General features: G+C 37.8%; 2 long non-coding RNA genes across 2 annotated transcripts in view; one reads left to right on the forward strand and one right to left on the reverse strand.

Moving 5' to 3' along the window:
• Positions 1–6,471, forward strand: part of LOC131383984 (uncharacterized) — a 59,549-nt gene extending 53,078 nt beyond the window's left edge. Inside the window, exons 2-3 of the long non-coding RNA XR_009214418.1 lie at positions 5,753–5,791; positions 6,375–6,471. This is a non-coding gene — a long non-coding RNA (uncharacterized LOC131383984). The remainder of the gene's footprint in view (positions 1–5,752; positions 5,792–6,374) is intronic.
• LOC131383983 (uncharacterized) overlaps positions 1–18,263 on the reverse strand; it is a 99,734-nt gene that overhangs the window by 53,119 nt on the left and 28,352 nt on the right. The window lies entirely within an intron of this gene.

Genomic DNA, 18,263 nt, shown 5'->3' on the forward strand with positions numbered 1-18,263 from the left:
TGAGATACCATCTCACACCAGTTAGAATGGCCATCATTAAAAAGTCAGGAAACAACAGGTGCTGGAGAGGATGTGGAGAAATAGGAACACTTTTACACTGTTGGTGGGACTGTAAACTAGTTCAACCATTGTGGAAGTCAGTGTGGCGATTCCTCAGGGATCTAGAACTAGAAATACCATTTGACCCAGCCATCCCATTACTGGGTATATACCCAAAGGACTATAAATCATGCTGCTATAAAGACACATACACATGTATGTTTATTGTGGCACTATTCACAATAGCAAAGACTTGGAACCAACCCAAATGTCCAACAACGATAGAGTGGATTAAGAAAATGTGGCACGTATACACCACTGAACACTATGCAGCCATAAAAAATGATGAGTTCATGTCCTTTGTAGGGACATGGATGAAATGAAATCATCATTTTCAGTAAACTATCGCAAGGACAAAAAGCCAAACACCGCATGTTCTCACTCATAGGTGGGAATTGAACACTGAGAACACATGGACACAGGAAGGGGAACATCACACTCTGGGGACTGTTGTGGGGTGGGGGGAGGGGGGAGGGATAGCATTAGGAGATATACCTAATGCTAAATGACGAGTTAATGGGTGCAGGAAATCAACATGGCACATGTATACATATGTAACAAACCTGCACATTGTGCACATGTACCCTAAAACTTAAAGTATAATAACAGAATAAAAATAATAGAATGCAGTCCTAAAAAAAAAAAATGATCGAAAACTCTGCTTGGGTAACAAAAGTTGTGGATTGATAGGTCTCTCCATGAGTGATAAGGTAGGGACCATGCTATTTCACCTGAGGAGTCCCAGTGACAGCTTTTATAAGCTTTTTTATTTGACCCAATCTTTTGAGGCAAGGATAGGAACCCTCCTGCTAAATTATGCTGCCATCAGCATCCTGAGAGTGAAAAAGGAAAATGGGACTCTCCAGACAGAACACAGAGTTTTATTCAGTCTTCTTTCAAATTCAGGGTCACACCTTGCCCTTAGCTTTGTCTGCTGTCCCTGCAATAAAAGCCTCCCTGTATTGACTTTGCAAAAAAGAAAGAGGAACTTCTTTTTCTCTGCTAGGGTGGGACTTAGAATTTTACCTAGTTGTGAAAGCTTGGGGAAATAATCTGAGAGTCTAGTTCCTCCTTAGATAGAACTTTCCACCAATCTTCCGGATTTTGGCTTCAGCATCTACGCTTAGTTTAGAAGTATCTAAAATATGCTAAGACTTTGGGAGTTATGCAACTTGAATTGGTGGGCTTGTTTTTAATATACCTCCAAATAAATTCTTCTTTCTTAGGTGTAATTCATCAAATATTGCTTATCTATTATTTTCCAAATGAAAATATTTGAATGTAAGTGTATACCATACAAAATTAAGATATACTTATCTCAAAAATTAGTTGTTTATCTGAAATTCAAATCTAACTGGGTGTCCTAAGTTGTTTCAAGTGACCCAAATATGAGGCAAAGCAGGGTAAGGAAATGTTAGGAATGCTGATATTCTCATCTTACAATGTGGAGAATCAAGAGATGGTGTCTGGATTTGATAGAACAAGAAATTGATATTTTAAATATAATATTTAAATCAGGTAATAAAGTTATTAATCAAGAGCTTTTTTAGAAATAGAAGAAACAGGATGTGAAAAGTGCTTTGAATAATATCTTCAGCTATTATAGCAGAAAGTCACTAACTTTCTGTTAGCATCTAAAGTTTAGAAACAAGAAAAGCAACCCGACATCACGGCAACCATCAGGAAAACTTAAAGGAGAAACAACTGAGTAATAATTGTTTCTGGGCACCAAAAATGTGGTTGAAATGACATATCGAGAAGATGATTGTGGATTTTCCACGCTAGCCTTGTTGTATATTTTGCTTTTTAAAATATCTATTAACTTAGATTAAAAATTTTAAATTTGTTTTTTAAAAATGTCTTGACTGAATAATTTTACTTCTAGTACAGTGTTGTGAAACGAAAATATCTTGGACTCCCAAAATCACTAAGGAAAACTGAAGCTGGAAACTTCTTAGGGCAAATCTGACTCCTGTTCTATTCAAAGTCACCCCTCTGCTCACTGAGATAGATGCATATCTGACTTGCCTCCTTTGGAAAGGCTACTCAGAAACTCAAAAGAATGTAGTAACCGTTTGTGTATCACCTATCTGTGACCTGGAAGCTCCCTCCCCTTTTGTGGTCTTCCTGCCTTTCCAGACCCAAGGAATGTACTTCTTACATATATTGATTGATGTCTCCTGTCTCCCTAAAATGTATAAAACCAAGCTGTGCCCTGACCACCTTGGGCACATGTCATCAAAACTTCCTGAGGCTGTGTCACGGGTGGGTCCTCAACCTTGGCAAAATAAACTTTCTAAATTAACTGAGACCTGGCTCAGATTTTCTGAGTTCACAGTGTTTATTCTTAGAAAGTGTCAGAAGAATTGTGCCCATAATAAGTGTATATAACCTCGGCTTACGAATACTTTCATATACATCTTACATTTTGAAACGTAAGAGTCAGAATAGCTTAAGTTTCATAGAGAGGTGTCTATTGGAGAAATTGGATTTGTCTTTTGTTAGTAAGAAGGGACTTTTTCCTAGGGAAAGTGTTGCATATGAGAGCAAAACTCCCAGCAAGTGATAATAATCTTGCTTTCATGAAAGAGCAGTCAAGAAAAACACATTCATTTGTCTACTTCCAAAGCTTGCTACACTTACTGTCAGATATCTGAGCAATATTCCTATTTTCATTAATGATTAAATAAGTAATTGTTTCATTAGTCTTAATCTTAGGGTTTACTATAATCTAGGTTTCATGAATAAGCATACTAATTTGTCTGATTAATTTCCTTCCAGGAGTAATTTCAGTTAATAAGAGAGATAAAGGCAATACACAGAAAACGTAAAATTCCCGTAATTACTAACTAAAGTTATGAATATAAAATTATGCAATTTCCAAAATGGGAAAGGATGAAAAATAATGGAGTTGCATACATCTGATACATTTGCATAATAATATTAAACAAACTTAATATGTAATATATGGTCAATGAATCTACTTCAAGTAACACTGGTTGACCTCTCACACACAAAACTGCCGATGTAGCCTTCGTGTTCAATAACGTAAGGTCTCTGATTGCATTTTCCTGGCAATAAAGCAAATAAAATTACTCCATACCCACTACATATGATGATTTTATAAGTAACTGGTACTTCCTAGAAGCAAAAACATTTGCTTTGTGGACATCCAAATCTCTGATGAAAGGCATATATATCTATAAAATATTGAAACCAATTTCCACAAAGCACACATAAAATTCCACCTCTTTACCTCTGAGCCACGCGTTGAATGCTTGCTGTTCTCCATTGTGTTTACAAAGGTGTACCTCAATGAAAAGAAGGAAATGACAGCAATGCTGTGGCTCCAACGAAAGTCGGAATTTGCATGAATTATTTATGCCTAAAGATTGGTCCTACTTAGGATTCATAATATACTTCACCTTATTTTACAACAGAAAGAGAAATTATGGCTCAATTTACTAAAATAATTATAATCATAATCACATCTGCTCTTGAAGACTGTCAAACAGTTCCATAGTGTACTGCATACATTTCCTCCACTAGATTCCCTCTTTTATGAGTTAATTAAACAATTTCACAGCATTATTTGTACAACTATTCTGCATGGCATATTGTTTGTGCAGAACATTCTCTTTAATAGCTCTATTCTTCAAACAGATGTTCATTTAAATTTTTTTCACAGATTTTATTTGGAAAACAATTAGTGAATTTATCCTACTATACTATCACCTTTCTTTGGACTTAAAGCAGCTCTATCTCTACATAAGGAAAATCCTATTGTGGCTTTTCAATTTTGGAGGGAAAAAAAAAACAGTTTAGCAAATGTCTATGGTTAGTGGGTGAGTTTGCCAGAGCAAATTGCCCCCAAATGATGGCTACCCAATGTTACTTTGGTACTACAGTACAAAGTCAATAAGAACTTTTCTTAAAAGCATGGACAAATAAAAATGCATGATAACACATTTCTCCACTCTATTCCTTTTGTTTTTATAAATTTTGTCTTATACCTCCAAGCATTGGACTCACTATAAACCAGAGTAAAATGACAGATTAAAGGGAACGAAATGGATGCAAGACCACTTTTTATTTATCAAAAGGCAACTGAATCAATCATATCCCAAGACATATTTTCCTGGAAAAGTGACATTGAACATTGTTATGAATTGGCTTATCTTGCCAAAACATTTTAAAGAAAGAAGATACCATCTACCATATATTTTGAGGTGGAAGTTTCTCTCTCTGCTTCACTCTAATTAAATTTTACAGGGTTTGAGTCCCTGACGAGGTTTGTTTTGTGCAATTCACTCAACGGATTTATCTCCTCTTTATTATCTCTCTTAGAGAGCTACAACAAGGAGTCAACCACATTCACAAGTGTGGATGTTGCATCTCCAGTGAAGAAGGACCATTCTGTTTTCCTTTTGTGAATAATTTCCTGCAGGGAGCTCAGAATTGCCCTCTTTTACTCTCATTTACATATATAGTGCTGCGGAAATAAATTTTGCCCTTGCTTTTGAACTATAAAGTAATAAATTATGAACATCTATCTAATACTTTGAAAGTCTAATCTGCATTCACTTAGATGGAAATAGTGTTGAGAAAAATGAAGAGCCCATATGTTTTCAAATATTTGCTTTTCTTTCTTTTCTTAACCAGAATTTGGTGGTTCTATTAGAATAAGAAAACCTGAAAACTTTAAGCATTAGTAAATATTTAAATTATGTTTACAAAAGGAACACCTTACAGTGTTTAGGTTAAAAATGTACCAAAATATTAAAGTTTTAGAACAACTGCCCCATGGTTTCCTAGCTTCCTCAGTTAATACAGAAGAAATTAAGTAATAAATCTTTAATTTTTTTTTTTTTTACCTAGACCTTCTAAAATTTCTGAACAGGAATGGTCTCTAGGAACATGATTTTAGAACAAGCTTATGAAATGCCGTCTTGGGAAAATGGATTTCTCAGATGATTAAGATCGCTGCATGTATTGGGAGGGCATTTCTCACTGTCATGTGAATACTGTGCAACTGGCAGGGAGTGATGGTGGAATGGAACATATATGACAGATAGCCAGAAGCAGAACACCACAGTCATTCTAAAAGGAGCCCATGTGGGTACTGTTTAGAATGGCAGCAATTTGAAAACCACCTAAAATGTCTTAGTGAAAGTGGTTTTTAAAATGGCTTATGTCTAGTAATACATATAATACTCTTTGCATATTAAAAATGATAATATAGTCATATGCTGCATCACATTTTGGTTAACAATGGTGGTCCCGTAAGACTGTTAACACTGTACTTTGACTGCACCTTTTCTATGTTTTAGACAGGGTTAGATACACAAACACTTGCCATTGTGTTACAATTGCCTATAGTAATCAGTACAGTAACATGCTGTACAGGTTTGTAGCCCAGGAGCAACAGACTATACCATCTAGCCTAGGTGTGTAGTAGGCTATACCACCTAGGTTTTTTAGTATACTCTTTGATGTTCATGCAATGACAAACTTGCTTAATGATGCATTTCTCAGAACATATTGCTAACATCAAGCAATGCATGACTATGTATTTTTACTTATTAGCACTAAATAATGATTACCTTCTTATAATGATCACTTAAGATAATAATATATTCAATTTCCTCCACAGATCTTTTAGACTGTAATCACTTAGACTGTGTCACTTTTGGTAAGTATTGTTTTTCATAAAATTTTTCCATTTCATCTATACAGTAGATGACTAAAGTTTTTCAATATTGTCTTTTTAAATGTTGTTAGCATTCATATTAATAACCACTTTTTAATTTCTGAAACTGTTAATTTTTTTCTCTCTTTTCTCTTGGTCAGTTTTGTTAAGGATTTATCAATTATATTAGCCTTTTCAATAAATCTAATTTAGTTGTCGATTTTCTCTGTTTCATATTAGTTTTCTATTTCATTGGTTTCTCAAATTTTATTTGATTGTTAGAAAAACACTACTTCATTGATTTCTTATATTTAGAATTTCTTTTTTCTGTTTCCTTTGGCTTTGCTTTGCTTATCTTTTCTTGTGTTCCTAACATAGAAGTTTACAGAATTCATTTGCAGCATTCTATTTAGTCAGTAACTTTCTATTAGGAAATACTGCTTATGTTTTTATATAATTTGCATCTGTATTGGAAATTATGTAGCTAGTGAATTTTAACTACAAAAATAACAACAATATTAACATTAGGTTCCTAATAGCTGACACTTCATCAAACTATACAATAAATATTTATTGTCTGTCACAGGCCAAGAGCTGGGGACACAGTGGTGAACAAGACACAGGCCTATCCTCATGAAGCTTATATTAATGGGGGACAAAGGATAATAATCACATAAGCAAACAAATAAATACATGAGATGATGCTACACATGCCAATATTTATTGATTACCTGCTCCTTGACAACCAGTGTTAAATGGTTGTGACTTTTGTTTTAAAATGAAGAAGTGCCAGGAAAATCCAGAAATAAAGCTGCACATCTACAGCCATCTGATCTTTGACAGTCACCAAGAATAAGAATGGGAAAAAGACTCCCTATTCAATAAATAGTGCTGGGATACCTGGCTAGCCATATGCAGAATGAAACTGGACACCTATTTTCACCATATAAAAAAAATTAACTCAAGATGGATTAAAGATTTAAACTTAAGTCCTCAAACTATAAGAATCTTAGGAGAAAACCTAGGAAACACCATTTTGGACACTGACCTTGGAAGTCCTCCAAAACAATTGCAACAAAAACAATCATTGACAAGTAGGATCCAATTAAACTAAAGCACTTCTGCAGAGGGTGGGTGGAAACCACTGGCCGGGCGCAGTGGCTCATGCCTGTAATCCCAGCACTTTGGGAGGCCAAGTCAGGTGGATCACCAGGTCTGGAGATCGAGACCACCCCGGCTAACATGGTGAAACCTCGTCTCTACTAAAAATACAAAAAAATTAGCCGGGTGTTGTGGCGGGCACCTGTAGTCCCAGCTACTAAGGAGGCTGAGGCAGGAGAATGGCCTGAACCCAGAAGGCAGAGCTTGCAGTCAGCGGAGATCTCACCACTGCACTCCAGCCTGGAAGACAGAGCGAGACTCTATCTCAAAAAAAAACAAAACAAAACAAAAAAAAGACACCTATCAACAGAGTGAACAGACAACCTACAGAATGGAAGAAAATATTTGCAAACTACACATCTGACGAAGGCCTAATATCTAGAATCTATAAGGAATGTAAACAATTGGACAAGCAAAAAACAAATAACCCCATTAAAAAAATGGGCAAAAGATGTGAACAGATGCTTCTCAAAAGACATAAAAGAAGCTAACAACATGAAAAAATGCTCAACATCACTAATCATCAGAGAAATGCAAATCAAAACCACAACAAGATACCATCTCAAACCAATCAGAATGGCTTAGGATTAAAAAGTCAAAAAATTACAGATGTTGGTGAGGCAGCAGAGAAAAGGGAATGCTTATATGTTGTTGGGAATGTAAATTAGTTTAGCCACTGTGAAAAGCAGTTTGGAAATTTCTCAAAGAAATTGAAACAGAACTATCATTCAACCCAGCCATTCATTACTGGGTATGTATCCAAAAGAAAACATATCACTTTACCAAAAAGTACACATGCACTCATATGTTCATCACAGCACTATTCACAAAGACATAGAATCAACCTAAGTGCCCATCAACGGTGGATTAGATGAAGAAAATGTGGTATATATACACTGTGGAATATTACACAGCCATAAAAAAGAATAAAATAATGTCCTTAGCAGCAACATGGATGCAGCTGGAGGCCTTTACCCTAAGTGAATTAATGCAGGAACAGAAAACCAAATGTCACATACTCTTACTACTAATAGGGACCTAAACACTGGGTACTAATGGACATAAAGATGCAACAATAGAAACTGGGGATTATTGGAGTGAAAGAGACATGGGGGAAAGGGTTGAAAAACTCACTGTTGGTTACTATGCTCAGTACCTGGGTGATGGGAGCATTTATACCCCAAAACTCCATATCATGCAATATACCCATGTAACAAATTTGCATGACAAAAAATATATATAACTATCTAGAAGATAGGCATTATTATCTACATTTTACAAAGGCAACAACTAAGACTCATTAAGACCAAGTAACGAAGTTTAGAAGCAAGTGACAGGTAGGATCTCCAAATATCATATTCTTTCCACTTTATCACTTCTTTCCGAAAACCATGTATTCTGCTACAGGGCTCCTCCCTACATCTTATTATTTTCTATGATTCAAAGAGAGTTATAAACAGCAGGCACCAGCAGATATTTCCAATGAACACTGTAATAATCAAATTGGTCTTTTGGTAGTGGCACTAACATTCAAGGTTTGATTTGTGGAATCAAAATGGTAGAATGAAACAACTGGAAGATATTCGGTTATTTTATTTACTTCTATTATTTACAGATTGCTCACAAGCAGGATGGGAGACAAATGTTTAAACTATTAGTGTAAATCTATAAGAAAAAAACAAAGCACATGCCTCAGAGAGCAACTATATCTTTAGAGAAGACTCACATTAGATAAATGAGCATTTCTCTCCACCTTAAAATTAAAAACATTGCTGTCAAACATCTTTTCCTCCTTTCCTAAATGGTTACTTGTTTCAAGCTCCTTTTTATGCATATCGCAGCTCTTCCCTACCAAAAGCTCCACAAATAAACAAAAGACACTGTAGAGGCTCCATCCCCAAACAAGCTCCTAGCAGGAATTTCAAACTGCTCTGTTGTTTGTTTCCCTTTGCTTCACTGCTGCAAGCAGACAGCAGACAGTCGGCCCAGCTTTGCCTGCAGCAGAAGAGATTGAACAAAGAAATCCCAGGGTCCAAACTGTTCAAAAGACCTTCTGCAAACACTTCAGGGCCAGTGAATTTTCAAAACCTGGGCCTTTTGCTTTAAAATTAAGAAGGGTCAGGATGAACACCCAACTGGATGCTGGAGGGCTGGGGGAATGTCAATGACTGAAGACAGAGGAGGATTCCTGCAGCCTCTTGAGAGGGTCTGAAATGCAGGTGGGGGTGTGGAGGCCAGCCATGAGGAACATTTGTGAATAGAAAGAAAAAATACAGTATTTCTTTGTCATACACATAGTTCCCTCTTTCAGATTTCTATTCCACAGGTAACTAACCTAATTCAACATTTATCATTGATGGCTGAAACCCAGCTTCCTCTCTGATCAGTTTAGTCTATAGGGTGAATGCTGCTTAAAAATCATCAAGGTGACAGAAGAACTGTGCCTAATTAACACTCTCCTAATAATCCAGCAAATAACAAGCCTGCTGTGGGGGAAAAACACATTCACACTTCCTTATCAAATTAGGGCCAAAAAATGCTCCTAATTAGCTAAAATCAATTAATGTGACCGCAAAATGAATGTATTTATACTGTCAGCTAAAGGTATTGCCAGACAAGTGGGAAATATATACAGAAGCTGCTGGAGTTTCTTAAAGCAGTTATGAAGGGGCTGATGCTTTGAGAATTTTAACAATGACACCCAGAATCTGATGGAGATTTACCTTGGAGGCAGCCTCTGTCCTGTATTTGCAGACACCCTGGGATGTTGTAGCACTTGGATGATTCTAATTGTGATTATTCATTAAAGCATGTAGTTAGTTGATCAATAGTCATCATGTAGATATTGGTGCTTATTTGCAAACACACGTATAAATGCATTTATACACAAATGAAATAGGTGCCTTAGACTACTACTAGTAGGCTGTTTATGAGTTACATTAGTTATATTTTCTATAAAGCTGTCATGGCTAGTCACTATTTAGCAAACTTTTTTTGCTAGAATTATACTCAGTTCAAAATGTGTTGAAGAAAAGTGGTACTTGCTAAATAACTCAGGCTGGGAGTCTTGGCATTACCTCATTTTGATTCTTCTCCACTTCTGGTCTTTTGATTCCAATGCTGAACACATTAGTTAGCTTGAGAGAACTTGCTATTAACAACACAATAAATTGTTAACAAAAATGCTCATATTATGATATGGGGTTAAATGTGATCTAAAATAGGCTTTTTAGAAAGCCTAACAAAAATTCTCATATTATGATATTGGGTTAAATGTGATCTAAAATAACAATCATATTTACCATGACTTCCTTCCATTCTGGACCAAGTATTTTTTTAATGGATATTTGGGCAGATTTTACCACAAAGGTTAGCACCTCCCTTAATTATAGCTGATTCTGACTGAAATCATCATCAAAGATTTCATTTGCACTCTACAGAGTCAGTGGACACGATGGATGTCAGCTCTCCCCCGTGTGTGGATGGTGTTAGCATCTTGGTATGTTTGTTTACTTAATGAAGTGTCTGGAGGCCTCTACTGGTGTTTAGGAAAATATCAACTGAGACAGAACAATAATTGTAGAAAGATTCTAAGCAGGCAAACCTCCTTTACATGTGAACTTTATTCCAAAATCTCAGTTCTCCATTCCTTATCATTCTTTCATTACTGTAAACATTGGTAAGCTGATTATTATTTCCCAGTGTCACCTTTTCTAAGTATGCTGTACAGCCACAGGATACCCTGTTTTCTCTGCTATGGCAAATGCCATCCAGTCCTGCCCATGATAGCTGCACTAAATTATCAGCCTGAAGATTATTTTTTCACCCTCTGTCAGTTTATATCACGTCTGAACTTCCCATTCTCCAGGGATTAGGGCAGCTTTTCCATCAAACCAGCTGTTTGCTTTTCTTTTTTTTTTTTTCTAGCAATGGCAAAACAGCTTTCTTACAAATTAACAGTGTCCATATCAGGTGGGAAAAACATAGGCTTCTGTTTCGTATCTGTTGTACTTCCAGTCTGGTACAACCGACAATCACAAAACACAGTGACATGCTGCTGAGAGAAAAGATGGGTGGGAGACAATAAAATCTGGAGCAAAAAGACATAAACTTCATTATGAAATTATTTCCAAAGCATACAAGAGGGGAAAAGGTGATTACCATTAATTGTGACCTTCCAATGCATCATACTTTTAGTAACTTTTCTCAAATATCACTAAGTCATTTCTTTCAATAATCAACTGTTTATAAAATTTATTATAATGTTTACAATAGATAACTCTAGTATTCTTCCACCACTGGAAGAAGAGGGCAAAGAAAAGAGAACTACAGAGTTAAGTAACACACCCAGCAAGATAAATTAATATATACTCATCAATGTATTCCAAAATTCAACACAAGCACACTCTTGAAACACAAGCAAGAGAGATAATTCCTGTTGATTGAATTGTGACACGTCTTAGGTCTACTTCCCTAATAGCAGGTCCTGAGGCTAGGATTCTTAGGCCGGTTTTTGTTTGTTTGTTTTTAAGCAAATGCTCTTGGGGGGACCAGTGGGAGTTAAAGAAGTAAGATGTAAAAGAGAAGCTAAGCAGGGAATTGATTTCTGGTGCACCTAGCCTCAGCCTGCTTCCGTAATTGTACCAGGCTGCTATCTCCCTCCTGCAGGCAAGGCAGTAGGTATTTACCAGTCAAGAAACAACTCTGGGATAGCCCTCAGCCTCCTTTGAATTAGATGGCTCCAGTTGTCCAAAGGATTTCATGTGAGGTATTAGCAGCAGCAACAACAGCAGCCTTCAAAGGAATCCCCAGGTTCTGAGAGAGATGTCAAAAGAGTACACGAAACCATAAGATTCTTTTATGGCATTTATTAAGAACCAGTGTTCAATCTATATCAAACAAATTTTGTGACTGCCTGGTAAACTTAAAGGCTAATGAGAACCTTTAGGCCCTTTGAGACATGTGTAGACATAAAAGGTTGTAACTTTCTTGACTATCTTGCCTATCCTATCTACGATCCCATTTTTCTACAAGATTCTGGGTAAAAAAAAAAAAATCAATTGTCTAATGATTTAAAAATGACAGTACAGTTTTCTTTCAATAAAGAAGATAGACTGGGCGCAGTGGCTCACATCTGTAATCCCAGTACTTTGGGAGGCCGAGGCACATGTATCACTTGAGGCCAGGAGTTCGAGACCAGCCTGGCCAACATGGCAAAACCCTGTCTCCACTAAAAATACAAAAAAAAAAAAAAAAAAATTAGCCATGCATGGTGGTGCAATCCTGTAATCCCAGCTACTTGGGAGGCTGAGGCATGAGAATTGCTTGAGCCTGGGAGGTAGAGATTGCAGTGAGCAGAGATCGTGCCATTGCACTCCAGCCTGGGCGACACAGCAAGACTCTGTCTCAAAAATAAATAAATAATAACACAAAAGCTTTAAGAAATACAAAACTATCCATTAATGTGAGTCATGTAGCTATACTTTTTGGCAAGAAAGGGATTTTTAAAGTTATAAACGATATTTGGGGGTAGCTTTTACTATTTTGCAAGGGTTTCAGACTATTCTAATTCCATTTTAATTTTACTACCTATTCATGTAAAAATATAGTATTGGTTATTTATGAAATTTTAAAGCTTATGGAATTGTAATTGGGTAGAAAAGGAAAGCTGAGATTTCACTTACATCTGTCAAGTTCTGCTAAGGAGATCTGCTATAACTCATGCAAGTAGCAAAATGGCACTCACTAATTTTATAGTCAATTATGCATCTGCCATAATTGAACATTTGTTATGTCAGGTAATGTCAGAAAGGATTTCTGAATATGTCTTCACAGTCTCTTAAACGCTAAAGCATGATCCCCACCTCAACTAAACATTCTTCTAAATGGGCACTAGACCATCCTGACTGTTGCTCAAGAAAAGATCATGGGCTATAGAATCAAGTACAGCTGGGATTTCAGATATGCTCTGCTGTCTATGAGCTGTGTGACCTTGGATCTGTCACTTTCATCTCTCTCAGATTGAGCTGTATCCTCTGTTTTATAGAAAGCCTAGATAATATTATCTACCATCCAGAGTTACTGTGAATATTAAAGAAGATAAATATTTTATAAAGATAGTACATATAACAACTCGTCTTCTCAAATACCATGAAAACACAGAAAATACATTTTCTAAAGATTTAAAAATTATTCAGAACAGAGTTTAATGAGTAAGCCCAAACTTTGGAGTTACTCTCAAAAAGCAGAAAGCGGGGGCGGTTCCAAGATGGCTGAATAGGAACAGCTCCAGGCTACAGCTCCCAGTGTGAGTGATGCAGAAGATGGGTGATTTCTGCATTTCCAACCGAGGTATTGGGTTCATCTCACTGGGGCTTGTCGGACAGTGGGTGCAAGACAGTGGGTGCAGTGCACCAAGCATGAGCCAAAGCAGGGTGAGGCATGGCCTCACCTGGGAAGCGCAAGGGGTCAGAGAATTCCCTTTCATAGCCAAGCAAAGCTGTGACAGACAGCACCTGGAAAATCAGGTCACTCCCACCCTAATAATGCACTTTTCCAAAGGTCTTAGCAAACAGCACACCAGGAGATTACATCCTGCACCTGGCTTGGAGGGTCCCATGCCCACGGAGCCTCACTCATTGCTAGCACAGCAGTCTGAGATCAAACTGCAAGGCGGCAGCAAGGCTGGGGGAGAGGCGCCTGCCATTGCTGAGGCTTGAGTAGGTAAACAAAGCAACCGAGAAGCTCGAACTGGGTGGAGCCCACCGCAGCTCAAGGAGGCCTGCCTGCCTCTGTAGACTCCACCTCTGGGGGCAGGGCATAGCCCAACAAAAGGCAGCAGAAACCTCTGCAGACTCAAATTTCCCTGTCTGACAGCTTTGAAGAGAGTAGTGGGTCTCCCAACACAGAGTTTGAGATCTGAGAATGGACAGACTGCCTCAAGTGGGTCCCTGACCCCCGAGTAGCCTAACTGGGAGGCACCCCCAAGTAGGGGCAGACTGACACCTCACACGGCTCGGTACCTCTCTGAGCTGAAACCTCCAGAGGAACGATCAGATAGCAACATTTGTTCTTCAGCAATATTCTCTGTTCCGCAGCCTCTGCTGCTGATACCCAGGCAAACAGGGTCTGGAGTGGACCTCCAGAAAACTCCAACACACCTGCAGCTGAGGGTCCTCACTGTTAAAAAGAAAACTAACAAACAAAAAGGACATACACACCAAAACCCCATCTGTACATCACCATCATCAAAGACCAAAGGTAGATAAAACCACAAAGATGGGGAAAAAAACAGAACAGAAAAACTGAAAATTCTAAAAATGAGAGCGCCTCTTCTCCTCCAAAGGAACGCAGCTCCTCACCAGCAATGGAACAAAGCTGGACAGAGAATGACTTTGACGAGTTAAGAGATCAAACTCCGAGCTAAAGGACGAAGTTTGAATCCATCGCAAAGAAGTTAAAAACCTTGAAAAAAAGATTAGACGAATGGCTAACTAGAATACCAATGCAGAGAAGTCTTTAAAGGACCTGATGGAGATGCAAACCATGTCACGAGAACTATGTAACGCATGCAAAAGCTTCAGTAGCTGATTTGATCAACTGTAAGAAAGGGTATCAGTGATGGAAGATCAAATGAATGAAATGAAGTGAGAAGAGAAGTTTAGAGAAAAAAGAATAAAAAGAAATGAACAAAGCCTCCAAGAAATATGGGACTATGTGAAAAGACCAAATCTACTTCTGATTGGTGTACCTGAAAGTGACGGGGAGAATGGAACCAAGTGGGAAAACACTCTGCAGGATATTATCCAGGAGAACTTCCCCAACCTAGCAAGGCAGGCCAACATTCAGATTCAGGAAATACAAAGAACGCCACAAAGATACTCCTCGAGAAGAGCAACTCCAAGACACATAATTGTCAGATTCACCAAAGTTGAAATGAAGGAAAAAATGTTAAGGGCAGCCAGAGAGACAGGTCAGGTTAACCATAAAGGGAAGCCCATCAGACTAACAGCAGATCTCTCGGCAGAAACTCTACAAGCCAGAAGAGAGTGGGGGCCAATATTCAACATTCTCAGAAAATGGAATTTTCAACACAGAATTTCATACCCAGCCAAACTAAGCTTCATAAGTGAAGGAGAAATAAAATCCTTTACAGACAAGCAAATGTGAGAGATTTTGTCACCACCAGGCCTGCCCTAAAAGAGCTCCTGAAGGAAGCACTAAACATGGAAAGGAACACTGGTACCAGCCACTGCAAAAACATGCCAAATTGTAAAGACCATTGATGCTAGGAAGAAACTGCATCAAATAATGAGCAAAATAACCAGCTAACATCATAATGACAGGATCAAATTCATACATAACAATACTAACCTTAAATGTAAATGGGCTTAAAGCCCCAATTAAAAGACAAAGACTGGCAAATTGGATAAAGAGTCAAGACCCATCAGTGTGCTGTATTCGGGAAACCCATCTCACATGCAGAGACACACATAGGCTCAAAATAAAGGGATGGAGGAAGATCTACCAAGCAAATGGAAAACAAAAAAAGGCAGGGGTTGCAATCCTAGTCTCTGATAAAACAGACTTTAAACCAACAAAGATCAAAAGAGACAAAGAAGGCCATTATATAATGGTAAAGGGATCAATTCAACAAGAAGAGCTAACTATCCTAAATATATATGCACCCAATACAGGAGCACCCAGATTCATACAGCCAGTCCTTAGAGACCTACAAAGAGACTTAGACTCCCACACAATAATAATGGGAGACTTTAACACCCCACTGTTAACATTAGACAGATCGAGACAGAAAGTTAACAAGGATATCCAGGAACTGAACTCAGCTCTGCACCAAGTGGGCCTAATAGACATCTACAGAACTCTCTACCCCAAATCAACAGAATATACATTCTTCTCAGCACCACACCACACCTATTCCAAAGTTGACCACATAGTTGGAAGCAAAGCACTCCTCAGCAAATGTGAAAGAACAGAAATTATAACAAACTGTCTCTCAGACCACAGTGCAATCAAACTAGAACTCAGGATTAAGAAACTCACTCAAAGCCACTCAACTACATGGAAACTGAACAACCTGCTCATGAATGACTACTGCGTACATAACGAAATGAAGGCAGAAATAAAGATGTTCTTTGAAAACAACAAGACACAACATACCAGAATCTCTGGGACACATTTAAAGCAGTGTGTAGAGGGAAATTTATAGCACTAAATGCCCACAAGAGAAAAGAGGAAAGATCTAAAATTGACACTCTAACATCACAATTAAAAGAACTAGAAAAGCAAGAGCAAACACATTCAAAAGCTAGCAGAAGCCAAGAAATAACTAAGATCAGAACAGAACTGAAGGAGATAGAGACACAAAAAGCCCTTCAAAAAATCAATGAATCCAGGAGCTGGTTTTTTGAAAAGATCAACAAAATTGATAGACCACTAGTGAGACTAATAAAGAAGAAAAGAGAGAAGAATCAAAAAGACGCAATAAAAAATGATAAGGGGGATATCACCAGCGATCCCATAGAAACACAAACTACCATCCGAGACTACTACAAACACCTCTATGCAAATAAACTAGAAAATCTAGAAGAAATGGATATATTCCTGGACACATACACCCTTCCCAAGACTAAACCAGGAAGAAGTTGAATCTCTGAATAGACCAATAACAGGCTCTGAAATTGAGGCAATAATTAATAGCTTACCAACCAAAAAAAGTCCAGGACCAGACAGATTCACAGCTGAATTCTACCAGAGGTACAAGGAGGAACTGGTACCATTCCTTCTGAAACTATTCCAATCAACAGAAAAAGGGAATCCTCCCTAACTCATTTTATGAGGCCAGCATCATCCTGATACCAAAGTCTGGCAGAGACACAACAAAAGAAAAGAGAATTTTAGACCAATATCCCTGATGAACATCGATGCAAAAATCCTCAATAAAATACTGGCAAACTGAATCCAGCAGCACATCAAAAAGCTTATCCACCATGATCAAGTGGGCTTCATCTCTGGGATGCAAGGCTGGTTCAACATATGCAAATCAATAAATGTAATCCAGCCTATAAACAGAACCAAAGACAAAAACCACATGATTATCTCAATAAATGCAGAAAAGGCCTTTGACAAAATTCAACAGCCCTTCATGATAAAAACTCTCAATAAATTAGGGATTGATGGGACGTATCTCAAAATAATGAGAGCTATCTATGACAAACCCACAGCCAATATCATACTGAATGGGCAAAAACTGGAAGCATTCCCTTTGAAAACCGGCACAAGACAGGGATGCCCTCTCTCACCACTCCTATTCAACATAGTGTTGGAAGTTCTGGCCAGGGCAATCAGGCAGGAGGAAGAAATAAAGGGCATTCAATTAGGAAAGGAGGAAGTCAAATTGTCCCTGTTTGCAGATGACATGATTGTATATCTAGAAAACCCCATTGTCTCAGCCCAAAATCTCCTTAAGCTGATAAGCAACTTCAGCAAAGTCTCAGGATACAAAATCAATGTGCAAAAATCACAAGCAATCTTAAACACCAATAACAGAGAGCCAAATCATGAGTGAACTCCCATTCACAACTGCTTCAAAGAGAATAAAATACCTAGGAATCCAACTTACAAGAGATGTGAAGGATCTCTTCAAGGAGAACTACAAACCACTGCCCAATGAAATAAAAGAGGACACAACCAAATGGAAGAACATTCCATGCCCACGATTGGAAGAATCAATATCGTGAAAATGGCCATACTGCCCAAGGTAATCTATAGATTCAGTGCCATCCCCATCAAGCTACCAATGACTTTCTTCACAGAATTGGAAAAAACTACTTGAAAGTTCATATGGAACCAAAAAAGAGCCTGCATTGCCAAGTCAATCCTAAACCAAAAGAACAAAGCTGGAGGCATTATGCTACCTGATTTCAAACTATACTATAAGGCTACAGTAACCAAAACAGCATGGTACTGGTACCAAAACAGATATAGACCAATGGGACAGAACAGAGCCCTCAGAAATAATATCACACATCTACAACTATCTGATCTTTGACAAACCTGACAAAAACAAGAAATGGGGAAAGGATTCCCTATTTAACAAATGGTGCTGGGAAAACTGGCTAGCCATATGTAGAAAGCTGAAACTGGATCCCTTCCTTACACCTTATACAAAAATTAATTCAAGATGGATTAAAAACTTAAATGTTAGACCCAAAACCACAAAAACCCTGGAAGAAAACCTAGGCAATACCATTCAGGACATAGGCATGGGCAAGTACTTCCTGTCTAAAACACC

The sequence above is a fragment of the Hylobates moloch genome, unplaced genomic scaffold (genome assembly GCF_009828535.3).
Source record: "Hylobates moloch isolate HMO894 unplaced genomic scaffold, HMol_V3 SCAFFOLD_1, whole genome shotgun sequence".
Lineage (NCBI taxonomy): Eukaryota > Metazoa > Chordata > Mammalia > Primates > Hylobatidae > Hylobates > Hylobates moloch.